The sequence below is a fragment of the Petaurus breviceps genome, unplaced genomic scaffold, assembly GCF_028583685.1.
Source record: "Petaurus breviceps papuanus isolate PSGF00001 unplaced genomic scaffold, PetGlider_PUasm1.0 76, whole genome shotgun sequence".
Taxonomy (NCBI): Eukaryota; Metazoa; Chordata; class Mammalia; order Diprotodontia; family Petauridae; genus Petaurus; species Petaurus breviceps.
The window spans coordinates 27,669,039-27,689,608 of NW_027186473.1; the positions used below are offsets into that span (position 1 = coordinate 27,669,039).

The window sequence follows — 20,570 nt, forward strand, 5'->3', positions numbered from 1 at the left end:
TTCAGTATTCCTTTATAGTTTCCTCTACTCTAAGATATCCCCACTTTCCCCATTAGTATATGAGAGATAATCTTTGTTACTGAGAACAGAAAAGCATTCTGTGTAATTCTTCTTATAAGACATAGGAATAATTTTACTTTGCTCTAAATTTAGATATTACTAGTCAAAATGAAATGTGGAAGAAAACTTTTAAGTAATCCTTTTTTAACAGGACAAAACAGGAGATGATATCAGGGAAGGGAAAGGCAAGCTCAAACAGTTTACAATTAGGTGGAATTATGTTTATTTTCTAGTCATCTGTACTTGACAATCTCCAAGTCCCTCACTTTTCAGACAAGATCTGTAAGTGGGAGTATTCCTTCTTTTCAGATAGATAAACCAAAGCATATTTCCTGCTATGACAAATGAAAATCCCACTACTTCTTTAGAAAGAAGATAACAATGAGCTTTGAACAGGGGAATCTGAACCAAAGGGCTGATGCACAGATCAAGGATGCTTCAGGCCACATGTGAACAGCAATTTGGTCAGTAGAAAATGGGCATGAGCCATTGTGAGTCTTCAAGGCTAAGGCACATACTGCAAGGAGATGTTTGATAGCAAAAGGAGGACAAAGTGCTGTTATGTCCTGCCTTAGTACAAGCTCCTGACAATGACTAAGCTTCCCAAGGAACCCAGAAAAACCTCTGCAGCATTCTGGGTATCCTCAAACCAAAAAATACCAAGGCTTGCTGGGCTTAAGATTCTGGTCCTATTTGCATCAGTGAAGGATGAGATTCAGGAGCATATTGCAAAGACAACAGACCTTTGGGTCTAAACATGGAGTTAAGACTTCTCGATCATTTACTTTGATGTCATAGAATAAGGTAAACATTTTAAGTACAATATGAGGACTTTGGTTGTTAAAATTACTCTTCAGTAATTTTCAAGCATGAGCAACTTTGCATCTCCACAGCTCTGACACAGCTATGTCATAGATACTCACTGAATCGAAGTTTCAGCACTGAACTCTGGGTCTATTGACCACTTCCAGTTTTAGAGCTGGAAGGAACTTTGAGATCATCTTATCAAACCACCTCCACTCCTTTTTCAGTTTGCAAATGAGGAAACTGAGCCCCAAAGACATGAAGTCTCATTGTCACTCAGCAAAGTTTGTAGCAGAGGTCAGATCTCTGTGTTATCAGTCCTAGAGCATCAAGCAATGGTCAGAAACCATTTGGGGCAAGTTATACATATAGATTAAGATTAAAAGGTGCTGGAATGATTCTTGGAAATTATATTCTAGGGTGTGAAATAACAATGGTGCATGTGGAAAGGACAGATAGAAGATCAAAGGGAAGTAGTCAGGCAACCAAGCTCAAATGGAAGACTGAAGAATAATTCCACTTGAATTGTTTTTATTAATCCTGTACCTCAATGTTATTTTCCAGTGGTATTATTGTTTTCCTAATCTACCTGGGAAAATATTTAATATCACAAACTAGAGAATGAAAAGAAAAACTCTAAAAGTGCTTCTTTTGGTATAATTGCCACTCTGATTATTTGCGTACATGTCTTATCTTTCTAAACTGGTTGTGAACTCATGAAGGACAAGAACTATCTTACTTATATTTCCATTTCCTTCAGGACTTATCTACAATGCTTTAACTAATAATAGTTACATAAATATTGTTGAATTGGGAAAAAGAGGAATTTGTTTCGAATCTCATAGCACTAGACTAAATTATACTAAGGTGGAGATCTTCCAGGCTCCTTTCTCACCTCTTAAATCCCCCCTCCTCAGCCTTCGGTATCAGAGGAAATTATGCCCTCTTTTGTTTCTTTCCTGTTTTCCCCAACTTCTGGCAGCAAAACAAGCAGCTTTTGAAGACTATGAAGACAACAGTTGCCACGCAGGCAAGTAGGAAGCTAATTATGTCCAAGGAAAGTTACTGGTACCAGGTAAAGTCATGGGCAGCAAGTCTCAGGTGCTTAGCACCTTTGTGACGCATCACAAACAATCCAGAAGACAGCTCTGTCTAGGGGTTTCACGGCTTGGTCATGGTGAATTCTTGATAATCTCATAGCATTCTCTTTGTATCTGAAATGGAAACACATACACAAAGCAGAAGAGAGTAAGTGACTTTTTCCCTCTTAGAATATCTACAAAAGGGACACCGAGCAGATAATCGTATTTGGAGCTGGTCAAGGCCACTGAGCATCTTTCTAATCCAGCCACATAGTTATCCTTTATTAAAAAGAAATAAGGTAGTTGAACTGTGAGCTATAGGACTTTCTGTCTGAAACTGAAAGAATTTATTCTCTTTCATCAAATGTTGCAAAACAGAAAATAGGATTCTTGGTATTTACTGATGAAGTTTTTTTTTTTTCCTCCTAGGGCATCTGTTTTATGAATTATATTTAGAAAATGATCACGGGCATAGAATTGCCCAATCTCCTTTTCTAAACACTTGGGAACCATTATGAGGGTTAAGAAGGTCAGAAAGCAGAAGAACAGCTTCAGCCCTGCACTAGTATCCACAAAAATGTCAGAAAACTTAATAGGACTCTTCCATTGGGTTGAGTAGATGGTCTGGGGATGATGTGTATGGAAAGATATGACTAGTAAATAGGCTGAGAAGTTGCCAATGTTGTGAGTTTCACTTTTAAAGAGACAATAAGGTCATTGCTTCCCTGAAGTACTGAAGTAGCTATTACATTTGGAAACCTTTGTTCCAAAAGGTAGTTTTAAAGAAATTTAAGACCCAGCATGATTTTAATTAATTCCATTTGCCAAACCCTTCATCTTATAGAGAGATTCAGTAGCATGATGTAAAGGGAAATAGGTGGCCAAATGTGATAGCTGCCTTTCAGATATCATCTTACTTCATTGAAAATAAGCTCTTTGAAGCCAGGCACAGTAGGACACATCTTTAGTCCCTGCTACTGCAGAGGCTTAGGGTGGGGGATCATTGGAGTCTGGGAATTCTGAGCTACAAAAGGGTTAAAGCCAATATGCATTAAATATTCGAGGAAATTGTGCCCTCTTTTGTTTCTTTCCTGCTTTACCCAACGTATGGCAGTAAAACAGGCAGCATTTAGGGACTATGAAGACAACAGTTGCCACATAAGCAAATAGGAAGCCAATCACATCCAAGGAGTAAAATGGTGAGTGCCATGCATGTCTCAGGTGCTTAGCACCTTTGTGACATATCAAAAACTCAATCCAGAAGACAGTTCAGTCTGGGGCTTTTATGGATTGGTAAGCATCAGTATGGTAAGTCCTTAGGAACAGGGCACCACTAAGCTGTTTAAGAAGGGAAGAACTGCATGAGGGTAGAATTAGATTGTGTCAAATTTGCATGCTAATTAGAAGTGGGGTTGATCCTTGAGTGGCCACTATACTTCTGGCCTGAGCAAGATAGGGAGACAGTCTCAAAAAAGAAAAAGAGAAAAAACAGAAAAGTAAGAAGAGTAGAAGAAAATAAATTCTTTGAAAATGTTACATTTAATTTGTAGGATTGTAGGATCATACATTTAGGGTCCCCTCCAAATCTGAGAGGCATCAAATCCAGCCTCCTAAGAGAGGTGAAATGATTGGTCCTAATGTTACACAGGTTGTTGTTCAGTCATTTCAGTCATGTCCCACTCTTTGTGACCCCATTTGGGGTTTTCTTGGCAAAGATACTGGAGTAGTTTGCCATTTCCTTCTCCAGATCATTTTACAGATGAGGAAACTGAGGCAAAGAGGGTGAAGTTACATGTCCAGGGTCACACTGCTAGTAAATATCTGAGACCAGCTTTGAACTCGTGATTCCAGGCTGAGTATTCTACTAGGATCCAAACTGGTCCTGTGACTCCAGATGTTTGCTTCACTCTCCCAGTTCCCAGTACTGGTAGGTACGGTTATCAGTGGTAAGAAAGCAGTGAATTAGGATACTCACAAGGGATTGTTGATGACTGTCTTCAAAGCGTTAAGCATCTCTGCAGCTGTCATCTTATGAAAGTCCACTTCAACAGCTGCTCCCTTCGCCTTCATGTGAGCGATGTTATCAGGCTGATCTGCAAACATGGGCACACCTACCATGGGAATTCCATGATAGATAGCTTCATAGATCCCATTGGTTCCCCCATGAGTGATAAAAGCCTTGGTTTTGGGGTGACCTAGGGCAGAAATGGAAAGAAAAGAGATCAGTATAATTAAGTTACAATGGATTTAGAAATAGAAGGAGTGCACAGTGTAAGTCATTGAGGCAGTGCTATTAATGTAACAAATTGGCCTAAAAATGGGATCACTTTGGAACTTTGAATATGTTAGGAAAGAACATGAAGTGGTGTCTTCATGTTGATTTCTGGCTATAGTTATAATTAGTAAGCAAAGGAACTGAAGGTGGACCACAAAAAAATCTTATATTGCACCTTTATTTAGTATTTAAAGAATGTGCACAGAGGCAGCTAGAGAAGAGAGGCCTCTTTTTCAGGAGAGCTCCCAAACCATGGTACTTCCTTTTCAGGGATTTCCTTGATAGACCATTCCTATGGAAACCCACTCCCCTCTATTTCTCTGATTAACACAACAACACACAAAGCAGGTCACTTTCAACTTCGTCTCACTTTAGTGAACTTAATTCTTAGTGTTATTTCAAACCTAAGTAAGGACCGAAGTTGAAACTTTACCAGATCTCTTCCTTCTCTTTTTGTTGTGAACCTCTCATAATTTATCTTCCCCCCTACCCTGCAACTTGAGATAACTGAAAATGTTGAAAGAATTCATAGACTTTATCCTTAGAGTAATTTTTCTAGAAAGAACTGAACCTGTTATTATAGACCTTCTTCCTTTTTTTTTTTTTTTTTGCTTTTTGGAGGGGGAAGGGCAAGGCAATTGGGGTTGTGACTTGCCCTAGGTCACATGGTTAATAAGGGTTAAATGTCTGATTTGAACCAGATTTGAACTCAGGTCCTCCTGACTCCAGGGAAGGTACTCTATTTACTGCACCACCTAACTGACCCTATAAAGATTCTTAATCATTTTTTTTTGTCTTGGATCCCTTGGCACTCTAGTTCAACCTATGGCCTACTTAGCAGAATCATGTTTTAAAAGAATAAAATATCAGACAAACTATTACAAAGGAAACCAGCTATATTTAATTATAGTTATCACATATTTAAAAATTCCATAACAGGGGTGGCCAGGTGGTGCAGTGAGTAAGAGCGATGGCCCTGGTGTCGGGAGACCCAGGATCAGTTCTGGTCTCAGACAATTGGCACCCACACAAAAATAATTGGCCATGTAACCTTGAGCTTAACCCCACTTGCTGAAAAAAAAAACCCCAAAACAAGTTAAAGTTTCTTTAACTCTTTACCAAAAATGTTCTACCATTTTGACATGCCCATAGGATCACTGGAAGGGATCTCAGAACTCACGTAGTTCAACTCTCTCTTATTTTATATATGAAGAAGTTTTTTGACCCAAAAAACTTACATGACTTATGAATGTCAAAATTTAGTTTGTTAGGAAAACAGGATTTGGTCCCAGATCCTTTAACCCCAAATCCAACATACTTTCCATTGTACCTTGCTGCCTTTAGTGTGGTGGAATCTGAGACTAGGAATAGACCTAGTGATGGATTAGTAATTCAGTAAATTCCTATAATTGTCATCATTTAAATTATCTGCTTTCAGAAAGACAAGAATCTCTTTCCCCTTCAATAGTAAGAGGAAGGAAAATCCCTTGGAAAGGCTAGCTGAGTTTTATATCTGCTTTGTATTTAATTTTCTATCTTCTGTTGGCCTGATCAACTATTTCAATTCTTTTAGAGTACTTAGGGCTTTTTAGGTATCACTGATAACTTTGATCAAGAATGAATATGTAGCTTAATTCATTCAGAATTTTTTCATAACCCCTTAAGTCAATGCACTGTCCTTGAATTAACCTAGATACAGAATCAAAGACCTATGATAATGACCTTTTTTATTGCTTAGCTATAAAATTGCTTAAGGCTCATAGTGGTAAGTCACTAGTCCAAAGATGCCAAACTAATAAGTGTCAGAGACCAAATTTGAACCTATATCTCCCAAATTCCAAATCTGTTATACATTACCTTTTCTCTCAAGGTCTCTTTTTTTTGTTTAATTTGTTGATTTTTAGTTTTCAATGTTCATTCCCACAAAATTTTGAGTAACAAACTTTTTTCATGTCTTTTCCCTATGTTGCACCCTGAAATAGTGATTCTACTGAATACCCTTTCCCCTAACCTACCCTCTCTTAAAACCTCCCACATCCCTGCTCTGACTTTCTAGAGGGGCAAGATGGCTTTCTATACCCCAGTGTCTGTATAACTCATTTCCCAGTTTTATGTAATATATATATATATATATACATACATACATATATATACATATATATTAATATTTTAAAACTTTGATTTCTAAATTCTTTCCCTTCTTCCCTTGTTACCCACCCCTACTGTGAGGAAAAGCAATCCAATATAGGTTATACTTGTGTAGTTACGTAAAACGTTTCCACAGGAGATATATTGTGGAAGAATGATTATATTTCCCTCCATCCTATTCTGCCCCCCCCACTTATTCTATTTTTTACTTTGACCCTGTCCCTTTTCAAAAGTGTGTTCTTCTAACTACCCTCCCCTCCCCACAATCTGTCCTCTCTTCTATCATCTCCCCTCTTATACCCTTTCCCCCTACTTTCCTATAGGGTAAGATACCCAATTTTGTGTGTATGTTATACCCTTCCTAAGCCAAATTCAATGAGAGTAAGGTTGAACCATTCCCTTTTGCCTTCCTCTTCTTCCCCTCCATTGTAACAGTTTTCTCTTGCCTCTTTTATATGACATAATTTACCCTATTCTATCTCTCCCTATGTCCTCTCATTATATTCCTCTCTCACCTCTTAATTTTATTTTTTTAGATATCATCCCTTCCTATTCAACTGATCCTGTGCCCTCTGTCTATCCAAACATGTACACATATATACACACACTCACATATGTATTTATATGCACATATACCTTCCTTTATAAACATATATGTGTATGTATACATATATACACACATATTCCCATCAACTATCCTCAAACTGAGAAAAGTCTCATGAGTTACAATTATAGTTTTACCTTGTATGAATGTAAGTAGTTCAACTTTGATAAGTTCCTTATGATTTCTTTTCCCTGTTTACCTTCTCATGCTTCTCTTGCTTCTCATATTTGAAAGTCAAATTTTCTATTCAACTCTGGTTTTTTCATCAAGAAGGCTTGAAAGTCCTCTGTTTCATTGAATAGCCATATTTTCCCCTGAAATATTATACTCAGTTTTTCTGGGTAGGTGATTCTTGGTTTTAATGATGAAGCAAACGAGGGCCAAATTCTTAAGATCACTCAAGTACTAAGTGGCAAAGCCATGATTAAAACTCAGGTAATTTGAATCGGAATGCAGGACTCTTTCCTACTATACTGACTCTTTCCTACTATTTTGCCTACCATATTGCCTCCAGGGACTGAGCTTGAAAAGAGGGAATTGAGAAGGCAAGGTCAGATGGAAGGTAGCTGACACTGGAGAAAGTAGTCTATTCAGCAATTCCCCACTCAGTTGAATTCTATTACAATGGAAATCTAAAAGGTCAGTACTTCCCAGTGGTCAATATAAAGTAATGCTGGAAAAGTTAAGTTGGACCTAAATTGTGAAGAGCTTTAAAGGCTGGGTCTGAATCTGAAGAGGCTGTGTTTTATCTTAGAGGCAATAGGGAGCTAATATTTTGAGCAGGGGACATTCTATAACACCAAAAATATTGGGATAGCTCCTTTGAGGCTTTTGTCATAGAATATATGTTCAGCTGCTTTGTTCGTTACCACAAATGGTCACAGATCCTTGGAATGTTAGAGCTGGAGGCATCCTCATTTTAAAGATGAGCATACTGAGTCAACAGGTTCATTCCATTGATAAAGTTGTTTTTTTTTTAAGACATGTCCAGGTTACTCTCTCAGATCCATGTTTCTATTTTAAGGTCTATGAAGCCTTCATAAATGGATAGATAGTAAGAAATAGAGATACAGAGACATTTATAATGTGAGATGTAGTTGATGTGTTGATTGGTTTTGCTAAGCTACTTTTTCTTTTTTAATCATTGTTGACAGGCACAGATCACTGAGAAGGGAAGAAGAAGGAATATATTTGGGAATAAAATGATATAAAATCAACAGATAACAATGAAATAATTATGAAAAGAGCACATGAACCATTTTTATTACGGCAGAACAATATTTAGTTCCAAATGCTTTTCCATTCCATCATTGTCTTAGAAAGTCTTGGTCGGGGTGGCCAGGTAGCACAGTGAGTAAGAGCACTGGCTCCAGTGTCAGGATGACCTGGGGATCAAATCTGGGCTCAGACACTTAGCACCCACCCAGAAACACCTGGCCATGTAACCTTGAGCAAGTTACTTAACCCCAATTGCTTAGGGGTGTCCAGGTGGCTCAGCAAGTAAGGGCACTGGCTCCAGTGTCAGGATGACCTGGGGATCAAATCTGGGTTTAGATCCTTAGCACCACACCCAGAAATAACTGGTCGTGTAACCTTGAGCAAGTTACTTAACCCCAATTGCTTAAAAAAAAAAAAAAGAAAGACTCGGTAGCTAAAACATTAATAGAAGTGATGATGATTTATTCTAATACCTTGCATTTGTAGAAATTAAAAAAAAGATTTTTTTGCATTGCCCACATTTTTCCCCATAATCTTTTCCCTCTGACTTTCATAAAGCAATTTCTTATAAAAAAAATAAAAATTTTTAAGAAAAAGAAGAGGGGGGAAAAATCAACAAAATGAATTGACACATTGAAAAAAAATTTTATATGACATACTTCCTGGGCTAAGTGAGGCTCATGAGCCAAAGTTTTCAGCAAATACTGGCTCACTTTGACCTAGGCAAGCCACCTAACCTCACTTGCGTATTATATTACCTGTTCAGTAGGACCCATGTGTGGTGCAGTTCTCTGGCATGACATTACACATAGGAAAGCTCTTGGAATGGCACAGAGTCATGCAAAAGTTAAGGAAATTTTATACTGTTTTCAGTAAAGGTAAACAGTTTCTAAGAACACTGTTAGAAGGAAGTATTTGGCACAAATGTAAAGTATTATCACAACATCTTAGATTTATGCCAGGAAAAGTAACAAGAAGAAAGCCCTTGCAATGTAGGGAGGAGATTATCTATAGAAATGAGAAGAGATGGACAGAAATCTCAGAGATAAGAAATCCTGAAAGGGCCATGATTTGCACCAGTGGATAGAGTGGTCACACTGAGGACATCACAAATCCATTAACAAATTAAAGTGTAAATACCAATTAATCAACAAGCATTAATTGAACATAGCTTTTATATGACAGATACTGAGCTAGATATACAAATCAAAAGAATAAAACCATCCTTATTCCTAAGAATTCTTCATTTTATTGGGGTAGGTGAAAAAACAAGATCATAAACATGTACTGAATTACTATAAATAGAATAAATACAAATAAATAAAAAGGTAGTTAGGAAGGGAGCACAATGGAGGGCAATGGGGGATAACATAGAATGTGGTACCTGAATTGTTTCTGGAAGGAAGAAAAGGGGCTCAGTGAGGAGGGAGTGAGGAATCAGAGGATTCTAGGCTTGAAGGAGAGCCAATGCAAAGGAATAGAAATAGGAGATGGAGTCTTATATGTTAGGAGCAGAGAAAAGACCAGTTTGGCTGGATTGTAGCCTGTGGGATAGAGGTAGATTTGAAGGGCTTTAAAAGCTAAACAAATTTATATTTCATTCTACAGATGATAGGGAGCCAATGGAATTTAATAATAAAAGGAATTATAAGGTCAGGTTTATGATTAAGGAAAATCATGTTTGGCAGCTTTTGTGTGTGTGTAAGAAAGAGTGGAGGGAGCAGAGATGTGAGGGAGAGAAACTAATTAGGAGACTAGAGCAGTACTGTAAGAGAAAGGTGATAGTGACGTGCCCACCAGAAATTATACACTAGAGCCTCCTTAAACCTGCTAGAGAGGACCCCTACTGGGTTCCTTGGAAACCACTTAATAGGCTCCAATAGTAAAGAAATGTTTCACCTGTGTTGCTAAAAACATGCCACAGATTCCCATGGATTCAGGTCTGTTTTGCTTCAGTAGAAATAATACTAAGGCTTTGTTTCAATAAGAATAATACTGAGAATGTTTTGCTTGAACTGAAATAATACTGGGAATGATTTGTCTTAATAGAATAATACTGAGAAAGCTCTGCTTCAATGGAAACAATTCTAACCCTTTAGAAACATATTCTGTTGCCAGCAATCACATTGTCTATAAAATTATGTCTAACAGAAAGCTCACTACTGTCTTTCAGTCTGAGAGGCAGTTCCAGCCGGTTAATAAACACTCCTATCAAATTATAATTGGCCTAGCTGTCCTATTATATCTCGGTGTCCATTACAATAGCACCTGAAATAAGAAGGTGGTCATGTGAATAGAGAGGCATGGGAGGTTCCAGGAAAGAAAAGAAGATCTGTAATACTTTCTGTGGGCAATGAGACTAGAACCAATTAGGGAGGAAGTGGGAATTAGGAGAGTTGACTTGCTGTAATGGAAGCCCATTTGAATTAAGATAACATGAATTTATCATGTCCCCAGGCAGAATGGTTGTGTGAATTCCCCCAGCATTATTCAGAATCACATGAGTAGGAGCAGAGGAAAAAAATAATGAGACTAATTGAAGGCTGATATTTGACAAGATATGAGTGGGGAGAAGACAAAAGGAAAAGATATTCAAGAACAGTTGAAATGTTGAAATGATTATCTATATGACCAAACCTGGGAAAGAACTTATCCCAACACTCAGGGACACTTACCTTTACTTTTGTACATATTAAAAGCAGGAGAAATATTTCAAGTCTAAAAACTCTAAAACCTATATTTTAATAATTCCCAAAGCTATTCTATATTATACTGTTGAAAGACTGAATTGTGGTGATGCCAACATTAGAGGATGAGTACATTAGCCAATATGCAAATTACTGGACCCTGCCAGTGAGAAGAAACACAAGGGCAGAAGCCTCTGCTTAGAAAAGCCTGAGACCGATCTGAGCCCAGTTACACCTTGATCCTGAGATCCCATGATATGTGTGGATAAGGTATGCTTATCTGAGGGATCTTAGTGATCTAGACCATTTTTCCATGATCATCTCCTACTTTTAACATCTCCTTTTTCAACCCCATTTTGATTCTAGGTTCTGCAAGTTAAAAATCCTTGGATTTTTGTCCAGGATCCTTGCAGAAATGCTGCTCAGGCAGGAAGGTGACAAGTATTCTAAATCAGCTAGTGGGGCTCAGTTCCTATTTTTTTAACCTTTAATAATCCTTTGCAACAGCAGAACAAGAGCTAAATTTGATAAATAATCTAATGCCCCACAGTGTTTTCCTGAGGTTTAATACTTAAGAAAATATTTGAGAACTTACTCTACTAGAAATAAGCTCTATTATAAGATTCCACCTGAATTTTTTTTTTAGAAAATCTTGCTAAGCAGACCCTCTTTCCAAATTTCAAATAGACCAAGGCAGCAGGAGAGGTTTGTTTCCTTTTTCTTACCTTCTGTGGAATCTGGGCCAGAGCTGCAGCAATTGGGTTACTCTTTTCCTCAGTTAGGTTTTTGACCATTGACCCAAGAGAAAATACCACAATACCATGTTCCCCAGAGCTCTGGACAAATTTTTCCATTTCCTGAAAAGAAGAAATTTATTATCTATCAGATGGAGAACAACAGCACAAAAAATAAGGGGAATTATAAACAAGACTATCAGAAATCTAAGAAGGGAGAAATTATTTCTGGTTAGAGGGAATAAGAAGTACTGCATGGAGAGGTAAAACTTGAACTGAATTCTTGAAACTAATGTATACACTCACACAATTACTGACTCACAACTAACACTGTTACTTTTAAAAAGCAATCACAATAAAATTAAAAACAAGATGCGGTTACAAAGCAGGGGGTTTAACCTAGGGTCTATGGATTTGTATTTTAAAATATGTTTTGATAACCATATATACAGAGAAAGAGATTAGTTCTACCTATCTTGCTCAGGTTAAAAGTACAATGGTCCCTGATAGGCCAGTCTCACTACTGATGGGCATGAGAGTGTTGACATTTTTTATTTCTAGCCTGGACCAATTTGCCCTTCCTTAGGCAGCCTAGTGGCTCCGCCATATTGGTATTAGACTTATTATGGACACCAAGAATTATGGAACTCAGGAGACCCAGTAGACTTCAGCTTTCCGTATAGCAGAGATTAATGGCATGTATCACAACACACAGCTAATAACTGTATTTCAATAGAATTGGTTTCTTTGCAACTCTATGTATTTTTATATGTATTTTATTTTATGTATATATGCATTTTATATATTTAAAAACATTATTTGGAGAGTGGATACTGTGGCTTCACCAGGCTGCCAAAAGGACTTGCAACAACAAAACCAGCTAATAACCCCTCCTATATAACACTTTTCTGCAAATAACTGCAAATAAAGGGGGTACCCATAAATTGGGGAATGGGTGAACAAATTATGCATATATGTGTAAATAAGGAAATGTTATTGTTATATAAGAAATGAAGAGGTTCATTTCAAAGAAACTTGGGAAGGCTTATAAGAATTGTAGCAGAATAAAGTGAGTCAGGAAAACAATTTATGCTATAACAACAACCTTGTAAAGGCAAAGTATTCTGATCAATGCAATGACCAATCAGGATTCCAGAGGATAAGAGATTAGACATACTACCAACCTCCTGACATGGATATGGTAGACTCTGGGTATAGATTGAAAAATATAGTTTTCTAACACAGCCAAAGTGAGGGATTTGTTTTGCTTGACTGCATATTTGTTACAAGGGATTTGTTTTTCTTTTTATAAGGGGGGAATTTAGGTGAGAGAGAAGATAGATTTTTGATCTCTTAAAAATATGTTTTAAAAATTAAAAACCTGGGGCTCACTTTGAGAAGCATTCTGTGATTTGATATGGATTCTGGGAAGCCGTTGTCCAGAGCCCCCCAGCTTTGAGAAACTCAGATGTTGAAACCCAGATGTTGATTTGATCTGAGAACCTGTATGGGCAGCCACCCTGAGGGTGCTTGGGGTGCTTGCCGCTACAAAATGGTGTCACGAACAGGATCTGCAGAGTAAAAGGAAAGTATGGGGACTGGGATAATTGTTTGTTTCCCAGTTGTGGTAGGTGTGATTCTGTGGAGCCGTGGAGCAGGAGAGAAGAATGGCCTGCATGCAGACTTCGCTGAGCTGAGAGCAGGAATGGTGAGCTGCCTGCATTGGGACCTGGGCAGAAGCCAGGAGCGGCTGCCGCCTGCGGGAGGAGAAGGAACCCAGGAGTTCGGAATTCAGCCACAGGAAAAGATAAGAACTGAGCAGCAAAGCAGGGGCACTGAATGTGTTTCCTGGCTGCATCCCACAGTTTGGGACCCAGGGGGAGGATGGACTTGTGACTATGGTGGGTAGGATGAAGTGCCTTGGATCCCCAGGGACCCCACCTTGTTGGTTTTGTTGCATAGCCCCCTGTACTTGGAAGCAGGGGCTGGAGCTGTGTGAAGGGAAGAACACCCCCCCTCTGCCCACGAGAACTTTATTTGCACTCTTGTTTTGAATTGAAGTGGTAATGCAATGTACTAAGGCCCAGTGGCTACTTTGGTAACTTTAGTTCTGTAACTCCAATATGTGACCTAAGAGATGTTTGGTGCTAATTCAAAAGTAAATTGACTATGCTATGGGCATGAAAGATCTTGGGGCTGAATGTAATAGGTGTGTAGATTTGAAGATCTTCCCTGCCCCTGGGCTGGAGTGCGCCCGGAACCTGGGGTGAGAGGCTTGTTTTTCGGTGGATACTTCTTGATTGGCCGGTGGGTCAGTGGGGTTGTTGCATTCTCTGAGCCAGGAGAGGGCTATGTAGGCCCTGATGTGTGGCTTTGTTTTGGGGCCCACTTTAGGAGGTGTTCTGTGATTTGATATGGATTCTGGGGGGCCGTTGTCCAGGGCCCCCCGGCTTTGAAAAACCCAGATGGTGAAGCCCAGATGGTGGTTGGGTGTGGATGTGGTGGTTGGACAGTTTGGGGGTCTGTCTACTTGATCTGTTTCTGTCTTGATGGTTCTGTCTGTGTGTTCTGGAGTTCGGGGTGCTGACCTCTTTCCCCTGAACTGGGTGGAGGATGTATGTTTGACTGATTGGGGTAAGCTTGTTAACCTCCCTCCCCCCAAAATTAAAAACCTCCTGCTATAGAGGAGGGAGACTAAAGTTAATTTGTGACCCAGTAAATTAACCTTGTTTCATAGTTTCACTGTATATATTCCTTAATTATACAAAGTGGCCAGGAGTTGAAAGTCACCAGTGATTAGTGTATTAACTGTCTTTGCTCTTTCTGGTTTGCATTACATTTAAGATAATTTATCGTTGGAGATATTCTATGTATACCCATTCTATATATAGCATATGGTTCTCCCTCAGGCAAGGCCAAAAGGCCATGTTTATAGGGTCCTGAGGGAGTGGCAGAGTCAAACAAATAGAGTATTGTCAGAACCATGGTGGAGAGTCTCCATGAACGTGAAGATTTCTCACAGGCAGAATTCAAAACTCGTTATGGTGACTTTCATTTCAGCATGGCACAGTAAAAAGAATATAGCAGGAAAAGCCACTTAAAGAATTAAGCCTTCAGCTTAAGTGCTGCCTTTGATATTTCCTAACCATGTTACCCTGGGTAAATCATTTGTTTTGTGCTTTTGGAAACTTCATAGATCATTCTTCTTGGCAGAGAAAATAAGAGCAAATTAAAAATAAGCACTTTTCTCCTCTCTTTGGTCAGTCATCATTGTCCTATGCACTTCAAGCAGTAGTTCTATCTCTTTTTGTTAACTCTTAGAATTCTGGGTAACTTCAATTCATTCTGAGTTTTAGTACTTCTGATATTATCCCACATGTTATGCTGTCCTTTTATACTTCCCTATTATCCTATTACCTGCTCCCTGCACCCCGATTTCTTTTGTATGTCTTTTTTAAAAAAATCTAAGTTAGTTGGGGCATATGCTACTTTGCACAACTTCCCCTTTGCCTTGATTTCTCACTGTCCCTCACCCACCCATTCTCAATTACTTGCCAATCTCCTCAATTCTAGCTTTATATCACATTTTCTATCTGTCCCCCTTCTCTCAAAGATCCAACAATCTAGTTAGATCCTTATCATCTTCTATCTTACCTACTTACTAACTTCCATTTTCTAGTTTCCCTCCTCTCTAATTAATCCATTTTCCACAAAAGGAAGTGATATTCCTAAAACAGAGATTTGACTGTTATTATCCTATTGAAATAGTGGCTTCCTAGTTCCTCTAAAATAAAATGAAAGTTATGTATTTTGATATTCAAAGTCTTTCACAATTTTTCATATGAAGGCATGTGCTTTATAATCTAAAGTCCAAGAGAAAGTGATCTAAAACTTAAAGAGCTCCTGTGGTCACAGTTCCTGGAAATCCTTTGGGTTTCTGGAACATTCAGATGTTTCCCTTAAATATAGTATAGGTTTCTGTGGGTTTTTCCCCTGAGTTGTTGGTAGAACCTTCAATCTCTGTAAAGTCTGTTCTTGACTCTCAATGTAGACACTGACATTACTTGTTCTAGGGACTGCCAGGCACTGAAGGGAAGTCCAAAATCCTTTGGCCCCTCTGAGGATCACAAAGTACTTCTCTAGTCTAAAATGGTCAGGAGGAGATCTAAGGCAAGGAATTCTCTTTCTCTTCAAGAGATGACTCCTCAGATGTGGTTCTTCCTCCTCTCTGCCACCACTCCAGTCTTATCTTCTGAACTGGATTTGGGTTTTATAGAAGACACACAGAGTGTGACCAAGTGTCTGAGCCAATCAAAACAGGTGTTATAGTGGGTAGAACAATAAACCTGAAATCAGGAAGACAACTTCAAATCCAACCACAGACACTTGCTGTGTGACCTTGGGCAAATTATTTAACCCCATCTGCCTCAGTTTCCTCATCTATAAAATGGGGATAGTGATAGCACCTGCCTTCCAGGGGTATTGTGAAAATCAAATGGGACAATGTTTGTAAAGCATTTAGCACTGATGCTAGCACATAGTAGAGGCTATATAAATGCCTGGTTTTGCTGTTGTTGTTTTTATTATTTCAATTTTATGTAGGGAGGTGGTTAGGTCTTGCTCACACTTAAAAAATACTTGATAAATATGTCAGAGTATAGCATCTTATCATTTAATTTGAATGAGGGTAATTTAAATGTATCAGAGCATGGCATCTCAGTTTAAATGGAGAAGGATGATTTGATTGATTTATTCACTCAAAACTTGACTATTATACTTACTTTATTGCTTTTCAAAAACATCATAGTTCTTATATAATCTTATACTTCCCACCTACACCAACATCCTTTAAAACCTCCCTTGTTATGAAAAAAAAATCAAAAAGTCACGTCTGTCCACATGAGCCCCATCTAGAATCCAAAACTTTCCTTTCTCTATTTAGGAGAAGGGAAGAATTAAACTTTCATTTTCAATGTCTCCATAATTGCATAATTGTAATGCTTACACAGTACAAAGAAAATCAGAAATCTATGCCTGAAAATACACAGTGAGATAGTGAGAAATTAAGAACTAGACTGGGAGTCTTCAGAGTCCCAGCTCAGTCCCACTGCCCTTTGGGCATTTGGTGGTATGTAGATAGAGGGCTAGGCCTAGAGTCAGGAAATCTAGAGTTCAAACTTGATCTCAGACCTTCCTATCTGTGTGACCCTGGGCAAGTCACTTTACCTCTATCCTCTTTACTTTCCTCCACTGTAGAATAGGAACAGTACTGGCTCCTACCTTCCAAGTTTGGGGATAAAAGGAGATAATATTTGTAAAGCAGTAAGCAGTGTCTGGCACATAGTAGGTTTTTAAGAATGCTCATTATCTCTCTAACCCTGTTTGTCTTTGTTTACAGAAAAGAGGACATCTTTGTAGTATATTAAAACTTGGAAAACTCACCTGATATGTTTACCTCAGGAAGAGGCTTGGCAGACTTACAGCGTAGTCCTCCAACAAACTCAAAATTTGGCAAGTATGGATGAGGAAATTCAAAATCCCAGTAGGTTCGAATCAACCACATTTCAGCTTTTCCCATGGTTTCACATAATGTAGTGGGTCTTCCTAAGGGAGAGAGAAAGAAGGACATGTCATGGACATCTCAAACTTCTAGGCCAAGGATTCTTAGCATTGGATGTGTCATGAACCCCTTTGTCAGTCTGATGAAATGCTTTGTGGATCCCTGCTCAGAAGAATGTTTTTAAATGCATAAAACAAAATACATAGGTTAATAAAGGAAACCAGTCATTAAAAAAATATCAAAGGAGATCAATAAAGAATCCCTGCTCTAAGCTTAACAGAAGATCCTGTGTCCTAGGAAGCCCTCTGAACCTCTAGGGTCTCACGGTGCTGAAAAGATGCCTTTCTCATCCTTCTTAATGCTAGCGCCTCTCTCTGAGATTACGTTCAACCCATCCTGCATGTGTACAGTCGTCTGCCTGTCACGTCTTCCCCGTTAAACCGTGAGCTCCTTGACTACTGAGCTTGCTTTTGCCTTTCTTTGTGTCCCCAGACCTAGCACCGTGCCTGGTTTAATAAATACTTATTGACTTCACATGGAAAAAAGAAAAGCAAAGAACTCATCCAAACAAATTTTGTCAGTGATATGCATAATCACTTTTGCTCATTAAGATAATGGAAATTAAGAATATTGCATAAAATGTAAGAAAAATGAGCAAGATCTAAATCAATATTTACAGTCTCTATAGAAATAGATGTAGCTCACACTGCTGGGGTCTTGTCAGATCACATATAATTCCCAAATGTCATTCAAGACCTTCCATTAATCAGCCCTGCCTTAGCCTTCCTAATTCATCTCAAGATACATTCTTTTTTTTTTTTTAAAGCAATTGGGGTTAAGTAACTAGCTCAAGGTTACATGGCCAGTTATTTTGTGTGGGTGCCAAGTATCTGAGGCCAGAGCCGATCCTGGGTCTCCTGACGCCAGGGCTGGTGCTCTTACTCCCTGCACCTCCTGGCCGCCCCAAGATGCATTCTTTTTCAACCCTCTGTTGCAGCAGGTTCTGTCACTCTGATGTATTTGTCTCTCCCCTTTATGTTCTTATCTCCTAGTTTTTATTTATGTGATTCTTGTCACTTAAGAATAATAGGAAGGGGAAAAGGGAGTCCTCCACAGAATTTTCAAAATGATTGACTTCTATGCCAATGAGCAAATGCATTGGCTCATGAGTGGCCACTGTAAATTCAGCTTAGGCTAAATACAGAAAAAGATCCAGCATCAAAATTAAAAGGGAAAAACAAACAACAAAAACCCTCCTCTCCCTAAGGATACTCAAGTATCTTATTTCTATGAATCTGCTATTGAACTTTAAAGAGTGAAACTTTAGCTCATAAAGTATCAGTTGTAGCAGTTACCTACATTTCCTAGTTAACTAAGTCATATTGTTAAAGACAAATTCTATTTTTAGCAAGAAGTAAATAAAGAATCCTCATAACTTTAAACATCAGCCCATTTATCTTTAGGTGTATAAACAATTGAGGAGTGGTTATGTACTCCAGACATGTAAACCATTAAGGAAGCCCAGGCTTACCTAACACATCACTGTAAAACTGATTCCAACACTTCACATCAAAATGCTGAAACCAAAAGTCAAAAGAAATAAAGAAAAGCATATTTTTCACCCTCTCCAAGAATGCCATCTTGTCAGGCAATTCTGTCAAGACCACAGGCACATAGGAAGGGGGGACGGGAGTCCTCCACAGTATTTTTCATAGGTATTGCCAACAGTGAACCGCAGAGAATAGACAGTAGGTATTCCAAGGACCTCAGCTATGAGCTCACCACAAGGACCAACAGCATCTGAAACTACAACATCATATCTGGCTTCTTTCAATGTCTTCATAAGCTTCTTGTTCAAAACAACACTCTCACAAAGCTACTTTATAACATTTGAATTTTCAAAAAACACAGCTTGCAACTTTGTTGCATACTCCCAAGGTGAGAGTCTTGGCAGGTCATACACACATTCCTTAATCCATTTGTCAAAATAAGTAACAACATCTTCTTTAGTGAATGGCACAGGATAAATCTCAAAGTTGAGAGGAGATGCCTTGGAAGGATCAACAAGAATGGAAGCTGTAGATGTCAGGACAGTAACCTCATGGCCCCTCTGTGCCAGCTCATCCAGGATGGTCTTCATATTTATCCAGTGACTATACTCTGTAGGCCACATTAGGATCTTCCCACAGGACCCACAGCCAAAGCAACACAGCTGCAGCAGCAAAAGAGCTGCAGCCCACTTTCTCAGATCTCTTCCTTGTGCTTTTTTGGATCCACTGGCTTCCTCTTCTTAAGTTCAATGGTTTATATCATGAAAGGTATTGACAAAGAAGTTAAAATGTATTTGGGATCTGCCAAGACTTGTCAAAAAGCAAAATCCTTAGTCATAGTTAATGATGGGGAAAAGGAACCTGATTGGAAAAGAGGTTAATACATAGCATGGACTTTAGTGTCAAAGGAGGTAATTTAACTAACTGCACAAAAGCCTTCAGTCCAAATAACGTTGAACATTCACCTTCTTTGTTGCCATTCCAATCAAGAGGCTTCTTCAGGGACTGTGGAATGGTTTCATTTCCTAAGGTTTTAAAACATAACTTTATTTCCTTTTCTTTTCTTTTCTTTTTTTACTGGAGCATATTTCACAGTGAAAGGGCATGAATGGTGAAGGTATCCTCATTGTCTTTGAATATCCAGATGGAGTAATTGACCAGCACTGGCTTCTTGCTATGCCAGAGAAAAATTGCAGATGAATTTTATTTTTTTTATATTTTACTATTTAGAGAAAAAAAATTTTTTTTATATACACATTTGTTTTTTAAACTTCTTGTATGGCTACACCATATTCTAATGCTGAAAGTTTTTGAAATTCATAAATCCAAAGTGTGATCAACTTTTCAAAAAATGAAGCCAAGTCCCCTTGATTTGTCTCTACAGGAAAAACTCAACATGGAAACCTGATGAATGACCAGGATCAACAAAAGCAGTAGCTGAGGGTCTCAGCACAGTCACCTCATGGCCCCTCTGTACGAGCTCATCCAGGATGGTCTTTAGATTGAGCCAGTGACTATACTCCATAGGCCATACCAGGACCTTCCCACAGGACCCAGAACTAAACAACAGAGCTGCAGCAGCAAGAGAGCTGAAACCCATTTCTCAGAGCTCATGGTTATTCTGACTGTGCCAACTACTAGCTTCTTTCCACCATGAGTTCCTCTTTATATTCCCAAAATAATCAATATAAATGTTAAAATTTAACTGATATCTCTAAATTCCTTATCCAAAAGTGGAACTTTGGTTTTATAATAAGTATAAAGAGGCCTTAACTAGGTAAGGAATCAATAGGCAGCATAGCTTTAGTGTCAATGGAGGATGACTAAAGTGCGACTATATTTAATAGG

General features: G+C 38.6%; 1 pseudogene; it reads right to left on the reverse strand.

The window, feature by feature from the left end:
- Positions 1-1,436: 1,436 nt before the first annotated feature.
- Positions 1,437-20,322, reverse strand: LOC138174923 (UDP-glucuronosyltransferase 2B17-like; annotated as a pseudogene).
- Positions 20,323-20,570: the final 248 nt, after the last annotated feature.